This window comes from Mustela putorius, unplaced genomic scaffold, assembly GCF_011764305.1.
Source record: "Mustela putorius furo isolate JIRA1106 unplaced genomic scaffold, ASM1176430v1.1 tig00000275_pilon_pilon_pilon, whole genome shotgun sequence".
Classification (NCBI taxonomy): Eukaryota; Metazoa; Chordata; class Mammalia; order Carnivora; family Mustelidae; genus Mustela; species Mustela putorius.
In genome coordinates, this window is record NW_025421341.1 from 11,637,464 (window position 1) to 11,645,739 (window position 8,276).

General features: G+C 39.5%; 1 protein-coding gene across 3 annotated transcripts in view; it reads right to left on the reverse strand.

The window, feature by feature from the left end:
- Positions 1–7,641, reverse strand: part of CMKLR2 (chemerin chemokine-like receptor 2) — a 45,903-nt gene extending 38,262 nt beyond the window's left edge. The window contains exons 1-2 of one of the 3 annotated variants that reach the window (XM_004764230.3): positions 7,368–7,641; positions 3,363–3,439 (exon numbers count right to left, since the gene is read on the reverse strand). The gene's annotated coding sequence lies outside the window, so the exon portion shown is untranslated. Of the gene's footprint in view, positions 1–3,362; positions 3,440–4,528; positions 4,572–7,367 lie in introns of those variants that run through there. The other 2 variants (XM_013062335.2, XM_004764231.3) reach the window with 2 other exon arrangements.
- Between the last annotated feature and the right edge of the window lie 635 nt (positions 7,642–8,276).

The following is an 8,276-nucleotide window of genomic DNA, read 5'->3' on the forward strand; positions in this document are numbered from 1 at the left end:
CCTAGTTCACTATTAACCATATGGTTGTCTAATCATGTATTACTCATAATTAAAACCAGTTCACTTAACCACATGCAAAAGGAAGCAAGTCGCAGGCACACCTAATTATATAATAGCATTTAACACATTATGGCAATACCTAACATTTCCCACATACTTGTTAAGTATAACACAATACTAAGCCATTTTACATGCATTTTCACGTTTAATTCTCACAACAACACTGTGACGTACTACTGTTATTTCCATGAGGCAAAGCGAGGTTGGGTATTTAGCAATAGTGCTGAATCTCAGACAAGACCTCTGGGTCTGACTTCAGAGACTTCCTTCTTAACCCTTGCACACAACCTCTGTAGTAATGATCTGTGGATGTGTTTATCTCCCCTACTAAACTCGGAAAGCCTCAAGGACAAGGACCGTGCTTTACTCATCCTATGTGTCAAGCACAGAGCAGAGTGCAAAAATCATAACAGATGCTTGATAAAAGTTTAGTGAACGAAGGAGAAAGTGCTTTTTCAGTCACCAAAACTATAGTATGTTTACAATGGTTTTCATGTTAAATATAGTTGACTATATCGTGTATATTAAAAAAATACAGAAATCAAACAAATATTTATATAATAAAACGATTATATGTGTATACAAATATTGTACTGTTCTTATTAAATTAGTAAACAATATTTTCTGAAAAAAAATTTAAAAAACAAGATTTTCTGTTAAAGCATAAGAAACTGCCATTTTTTTAGGTCAAAAATGGTCAAGTAGGGGCGCCTGGGTGGCTCAGTGGGTTAAAAGCCTCTGCCTTAGGCTCAGGTCATGATCCCAGCATCCTGGGATCGAACCCCGAATCAGGCTCTCTGCTCAGCAGGGAGTCTGCTTCCTCCCCTCTCTCTCTCTCTGCCTGCCTCTCTAACTACTTGTAATCTCTGTCTATCAAATAAATAAATAAAATCTTTTAAAAAAAATGGTCAAGTAAAATAATATAGGATTTTATAGAGTATAATATAATTTAAAAAACTATGTCAACTCTATATAATGAAGCAGAATACTCCATTGCCATATTTTTTTCCTACTCAAATGAAGTTTGTCCTTATAAACCTTCAAAAAGAAACTTTTATGAAAAATTAAGGAAGACATCTCTGTAATCACCTTGTTCTAACTCCAGTGATACAACTTTATATACAAATTGTTTTGCACGCCCTTGAAGACCATGTAGTCCTAACGAAAATTCAACCCCAAACATATTTATTAGACTTGACTTGACATTTTTTCTAAGCTGCCAGTTTGCATACTTCCTTTCAAAAATCCTTCTCCATGAAGTCTTCCCTTTTTTAGTAGCAACTCGGCCTTTATCCCAAGCCCTGATACACCCCCTAGTGTTCCTTAAACACTTTTGTAATGATTACATTACATGTGTTTGTAATGATCACTTTTTGTTGAATAATGAGGTCTTTTGCATGCAATTATGTAAAACATTGGAAATGGCAGAGTAAACCCAACTGATTCAGTTATACTAGATGACTGACTGGTTGACCATAGACAGTTCTTTAATAATTTTTTTTTGCATAAAAGGAAATGCAAAATTAGGGCTTCAGAGAGTAACCTTGGGAGCCATTTTAAGCACAATCGAAATCTGTTTGCTTCCTCATGATTCCTGAGGGAACACTATGACCTCTCCTCACTGAATTCTTTATGTGTGAAACTTTATGAAATGAATTACTTTCTTGGTTTCACCTCACTTGGAACTTTGTAATCATGAGTGTGCCTTTCGACAGTAATACCAACAAGGCCTCTGTGTTTGGTGTTCTAAAATGGCCGCCTAAACACTGATGGGCCTGAATCCTTTTCCTACGCTCTTCCACCTTCAGTTTTAAAAAGTACACTCAAGGGGCTCCTGGCTGGCTCAGCTGGTAGAGCGAGCGACTCTTGACCTTAGGAGTGTGAGTTTGAGCCCCATGTTGGCTGTAGAGAGGACTTAAAAAAAATAAAATCTTAAAATAAATAAAAGGTAAAAAAAAAAAAAAAAAAAGTACACTCAAAAACAAAATTTCCACTTGGGAATCTCCTGGTCCCAGTTGGGATAGCCTGACTTTGAGCCCAGCTATTTTACCAGAATGGTTGAATTCCGAAATATTTCACACACCTGGGCCACACTGGTAATACAGGTTTCCAGGACTTAAGGGAGAACCTTCAATGCAGAATTGAGTTAGATGCGGATTCCCAAGGACAGTAGTCAGCAGTGTTGCTGAAGATAGTGAAAAACATCAAGTGTTACCTAAATATATTCCCACTGTAACCTGGAAACTTCCTGAGTGGACAGTGGACACAAACGGGATGGTTTTAAGCTTTAATTCAGGATTCACTGGGGTGGCTCCATTGACTGATGTGGAACCTACTGTGTTTGCCCACTAAATACATCACGCGCGAGGAGAGTTCACCAAAGAGTATTTCCGGGGCCTCCCGGAGGTGAATTACACTTGTTAATTCCAAGTTTGCACTTCCAGGGCACCGAAACTCCCTCGGGTGTGGGGCCAGAGCCCAGGGCCCCTTGCCCTGCCAAAGCTGGGTGGAGCTTTGCCATGAAGTGATGGTAGTGGGACAGGAATTCTCTTTCATGGGTATTTTTTTCTTAGAGGGGATTCCAAATAGGGCTGCTGTGTCCTGACATTTTAGTGGAAACAGCTCTTTGTTTTTCACTTGCTGCTGCCCTCATACCCCACCTCCTCTTGAGAGTCAAAGGTCTGTGCTCTCCCTCCTAGAAAGTTCTTCTGCAAGCTCCTCAGGCTGGGGAGGACTTCTGGTGGGTATACCCATCAGTTCCTCCATCAAGGCCAAATCTAGTCATCTCAAGTCGGCTCATGATGGGACACGATACCCACCTCTCTCACTATCTCACTTGCTCTGTGAACTGTTACCTTGCATGTTCCTGTTCATGTCCCTTTCTCCCTTTCATGAACTCCACCTTCTGGAGGCACTCCATACCTCTCAACCTTTTTTTTTTTTTAAAGATTTTATATGAGAGAGCGAGTGAGCGAGCATGAAATCACAAGCAGCGGGGAGGGGCAAAGTGAGAGGGAAAAGCAGACTCCCACTGAACCAGGAGCCCCATGTGGGGCTCGAGCCCAGGGACCTGAGATCATGACCTGAGCCCAAGGCAGGGGCTTAGCAACTGAGCCAGCCAGGTGCCCCACTTCTAAACCTTTTTAGTTTAGGGCTGGCTCAGTCAACAGAGCAAGTGACTCTTGATCTCAGGGCCCTGAGTTTGAGCCCCAGTAAACATAGAAAATCCTAAAAAAATAAACAAAGTTTTTTTAGTTTAATAATTTCATTCTGTCCCCCAAGCTGCACAACTTTAAGCTTACCGAGGGCAGGGAATATTCCTTTAAAATTCTTGTGTCTTCTACCACCAGACCTGAGGGTTCTGTCGGGATCTGTTTGACTGAATAAGACATGTACAGGGAACTTTTCTTAGTTAATGATAAACAAGTACCCTTCTCTCCCCCACGAAATGAAAAATAGTAGACTTCCAAATAAACAACCAAAATTTCCAGCCTCCATCTTCTTTTTTTAAGATTTTAATTTTTTTAAAAGTAATCTCTACAATGTGGGACTCAAACTTACAACCCTGAAATCAAGATCTTGGGATCATGAGATGGAGCCCTGCCACATGCTCATGCTCAGGACTCAGTGAGGAGTCTGCTTGTACCCCCCACCCACTGCCCTTCTGCCCCATCCCCCTTATGTGTGCACTCTCTGTCTCAAATAAATAAATAAATAAATAAATAAATAAATAAAAATATTTTTTAAAGATTAAAAAAAGAAGTTGCATATTCTCCCAGCTGAGTCAGCCAGGCGCCTGCCCCCACCCCCGCCATCTTCCACATGGAGGTGACATGGAGTAAGATACAACAAAAGAATATTTAGACCGGTTGTTAAGTGCTAACACATTTTATTTATTTGATTTGGTGAATTCCTTTATCACAAACCAAATCTTTATTTGTGTGGGTCCTGCCAAGAGCTGTGTATGTAATATTGCATACTCTCGAGTTCGCATGGGCTAGTTGATTGTTGTTTTAACAATGAACAAGGGCCAGTGAGGCCAAGATCAGAAGGTTGGCTCTCCCCGGGGTCAGTTCCCTGCGTGCAGAGAAACCCTCCCACAGTCAAAGCCAAACCCTATTTAACATGTGCCTCCACCCTCTAATTAATCATCTGACCAATATATTAGTTTGGTTGAAGGGATAACTGCATAATTTCTAATAAAACGTTTGTGCCTAAATCATGTATACTTTGTTCCAACTGACACTATCGTCTTTAACAATGAAGAGTGTTTTCCATTGTATTTGAGTATCAATGGAATAATCAAGACATACTATAATAATTGAAGAATATGAAAAAACACTCTGAATGAAAGAGTTGTCTCAACTAAATTTTTTTGGTACCTACTATTTGTGCTAGATACCCATTATATATGTCACATTGAGAAACGACTTAACCAGAGATTTAAGAAGAGAAGCAGGCGGGGTACCTGGGTGGCTTAGTTGGTTAAACATCAGACTCTTGATCTCAGCTCAGGTCTCAATCTCACAGTCACAAGAGTTCAAGTCCCACATTGGGCATGGAGCTTACTTTAAAAAAAAAAAAAAAAAAAGGAGGTGGGAGGAGGTGGATTGTGGTGCAGGAAGAAAGCCTAGCTCCTCAGATTTATTTTGGAGAAAGGGAAACTAAGGTCCAGAGAGTTTTTTCTGCCTCAAGCAATGAAAAAAAGCTAAAATCGGAGTTGGTATTACAATCCTGCAGTGACAGGCAAAATCAAACTAGTAATCGTAAAGATACTATGCAATCATAGATTTGAACATTGTCCAGTTTAAGAGAATGCTGTTAGTAATCTTCAATTAACTAGTTATGTTTTTTCTAGCTATTAAGATTTATACTATCAGTTTTTATTGTACTCTTGGCTTTCACTACTTTCATTAGAAGTTTTATGAGGCAGAAACATTTACTAAAGTTAATATCATCAAAGAAACCAGGTGAATTAGAACTGAAGAGCCCCCATGAGATCAAAAGATTTAACTTTTGTGGTTTTTGTGAAACTTAAGGACTGAAGAAAAAAATAGGAATTTTCAATATGGTAGAGATTTTAAATGATAAAATTAATAGACTATTAGAGAAAGTTTAGGAAAAAAAGAAGAGATGTATCACATAAAGGGTCCAGCACACACCACTGTGGCACAAAAATTATTTTGAGAAGTCCCAAATAACTCAATTGTCATAAAGCCCTTCCTAGAAAGCAATCAGGGAAGGCTAACTCCTAACCAGAGATAAGAAGTCTTCACACCACACCTAAAGAGACAACAGTCACATCTATTCTTTTAAGGGCCCATTTATCTTCTAAAAAGTCATTTGTTTTCCCTTAAGTCTCCTTTCTTCCCCTCCTTTATCAAGATGGTATGTAAACCCCAAATTCTAACCACCTCTTTGAGTCACATTTTTCTCTGAACTCCCCTATGAATGTTAAGACAAATATGTGATTAAATATTTGGTCTTTTTTCTTACTAATGTGTCTCTAATGAGCTTAATTTGCAGAGCTTCAGAACTGAACCTAAGAGGATAGAGGAAAAGTTTTCTCTCTCAACATACCATCAGCTCAGCAACATAAAGTCACAAAACAACTGTTTCAATTGTCATATTTTCTTCAGTTTTTTTTCTACTGTGTTTACATTTTTTTTTTAAGATTTTTAATTTATTTTTTTGTTTGACAAACAGAGATCACAAGTAGGCAGAGAGAGAGGAAGGGAAACAGGCCCCCCGCTGAGCGGAGGGCCCGATGTGGGGCTCAATCCCAGGAACCTGGGATCATGACCTGAGCCGAAGCAGAGGCTTTAACCCACTGAGCCACCCAGGCGCCCCTCAACTGTGTTTACTTTTCACTAGTAATAATTATTGTTAATATTATAAGCACCCATTCATGATATAACATAATCCTCCAAATTATGATTTCCTGATGCCTGCAAAATATTTCAATGGGATGCTAAGTTAAGGTTCCTTAACTGGCCTCTTACCATTGGATATATGCTAAATTATAAATAATTTAGAAAAAAAATTTTTAAGCATAAAGCTTTTCTCCTTTTGAAATTACTTCCATGGGTTATCTCCGACTGCTGCGGCCTTCGAAAAGGGAACGTTGACTTAAATATCCATTTCTGACAGATGACAATTAGCAGTAAAGTAACAGAAAATATGTTATAAATTAAATGCCTAACGTCTCCATAGAATCATAAAGACCATGAAAAAGACATAGACGGCATTTAGCATTTAGTGTTCGAAAGACGTACAAACATGAGGAGAATTTATTCAGTTACAGGAATTACTTTAACTAGATAGACACCCAGAGAAAGATCCCTTGGCATCTTTGTTTTTTTTTTTTTTTCTTCCCCCTACAAAACAAACCAAAAAATAGTGGTGGATTCTTTGAGCAACAAGTCTGTGGAAGCTTGGACTAAAAAGAGTTTCAGTGAAAACGGCCAATGTGAAAGAATAATTAATTGCTGGTGAAAGTTATCAACTTTTCATTTGGTTTTCATTAGCTTTCACTTGGAGGTAAGGATCAGCTATTAGACAGAAAGCAATTGGTGCTCAGTTATCTGCCTCCCAAAAGAACAATCAAGTTCAAGGAACCTTTTCTCCCGGCGATTTCCCTGCATTTAGCCATTTGTCCTTCATTAGGGGAGCCCAGGTACCAATTATTCTCACAGGCAATTGATTATGAGATTTCAAAAATGCAGCAGCAACAAAGACCTGTTTGCTTTGACAAACCACAAGCCATTCATCTTTAAAAGAGGGGAAAAAACCAACCAAACCACATTACAGCTCCCTTTAGAACTTTGCCCCTACCTTGTCATCTAAGGAGGGCAAAATCAATTTTCATTTGAGAGCACCATTTCCTCCTACTAGTTTTCTCTAAGTGGCCTTTCCACAAATGATGTTTGATTATTTCTGAGTCACAACTACTTAAAATCCACATTTATGAGCTGTAATTTCCTAGGTAAAAGCCGAGGGAATTACTGAAAGTTCTTCGTGCCCCCCCACCCCTCCCCCCTGCAACATCCTCGTGTTCTCTCTTTCCGCGTTGGAGGTTTTAATCGGCAGCTGTAGCAAGCCCGGTTGCGACCTTCCCTAAACACTCTGACAGGACCAAAAATAGGAATCTGCACACAGAAGCTTTTCCGAAACTATCAGGAGTCCTTTCCCTCGTTTGCTAGCTGGTAGTTTGTCAAAATACTGTTTTGTAAATAAATCATCTGCAGAAAATCCTCATCAGGTCAGCTGCAAATGTGTGGAGAAAAACAAACAAGAAAAGCACTTACCAGTTAATTTACTTTGAGGAGAGAAGCTATTCTGATGCCTGGGTGTGACCTCCCGGCTCCAGAATGAAATGGAGGGTGGTTTTCAGAACCGCTCCGTTGGACACTCTTTCCCAGCCTCCTCATTTGGCTTTTATCTGGCTTTTGAAATGACACCGTAGAAGGCAAGGGATGTTCGGTTTCATTTGAATGTGGTTCTTCCCCTCCTCCACCATCCTCCATAAAAATTCATCATGTATTCCAGGGGAAAAGTAAGCAATGAACATACTGCACAAATTAATTCTTTTGCTCAGCGTGTTTGTGTGTATAACCGAGGTTTGTTTTTTGAATGGAAACCATTGCTATTGGCTGCGGTGCCGCAGTCTGAAAAGTGATGGGGGGGGCACCAATCCGTCCTTTGTTTGGTGGGCTTTTTGCTTATGAAAAGTCAAGTTAAATGTCTTTCCAACGAGGGAATGAAAAGAACCTTAGAATGTCAAAGGACAGCTCTTCAATGGCACAGCAAATTCTGTAGTGCTCATTAGGAGAAAGATTTCACTCACTGGGTTTCGGGGTGTTTCTGAGAGTGAAGAATTGTAATCACACGTTAATTATGTCTTTTAGTTTTCATTTCTTTGCCTAGGTAGGTTGAGAGAGAACTCTCTGGGATCCGAGGCAATTAAAGGATTGATTTTTTTTTCTTTTTTTAATCCCTCATCTCCTCCTGGGGTTCTGGCAGATGTGAGCACATCTGTGTATCTGAAACAGGGCTCAGAATTCAGAAATTCACAGGATGAGAAACATGGAGGCTGAAGGTAAGCAAGCCTTGATGTGGTTAGCTTCTCGCTGCAGAGCTAACTTGATTTTTGTACGCTCGAACATCAGCTCTATCATGTGATATTGGAAATTGAACATTATTAGGTCATAAAACAT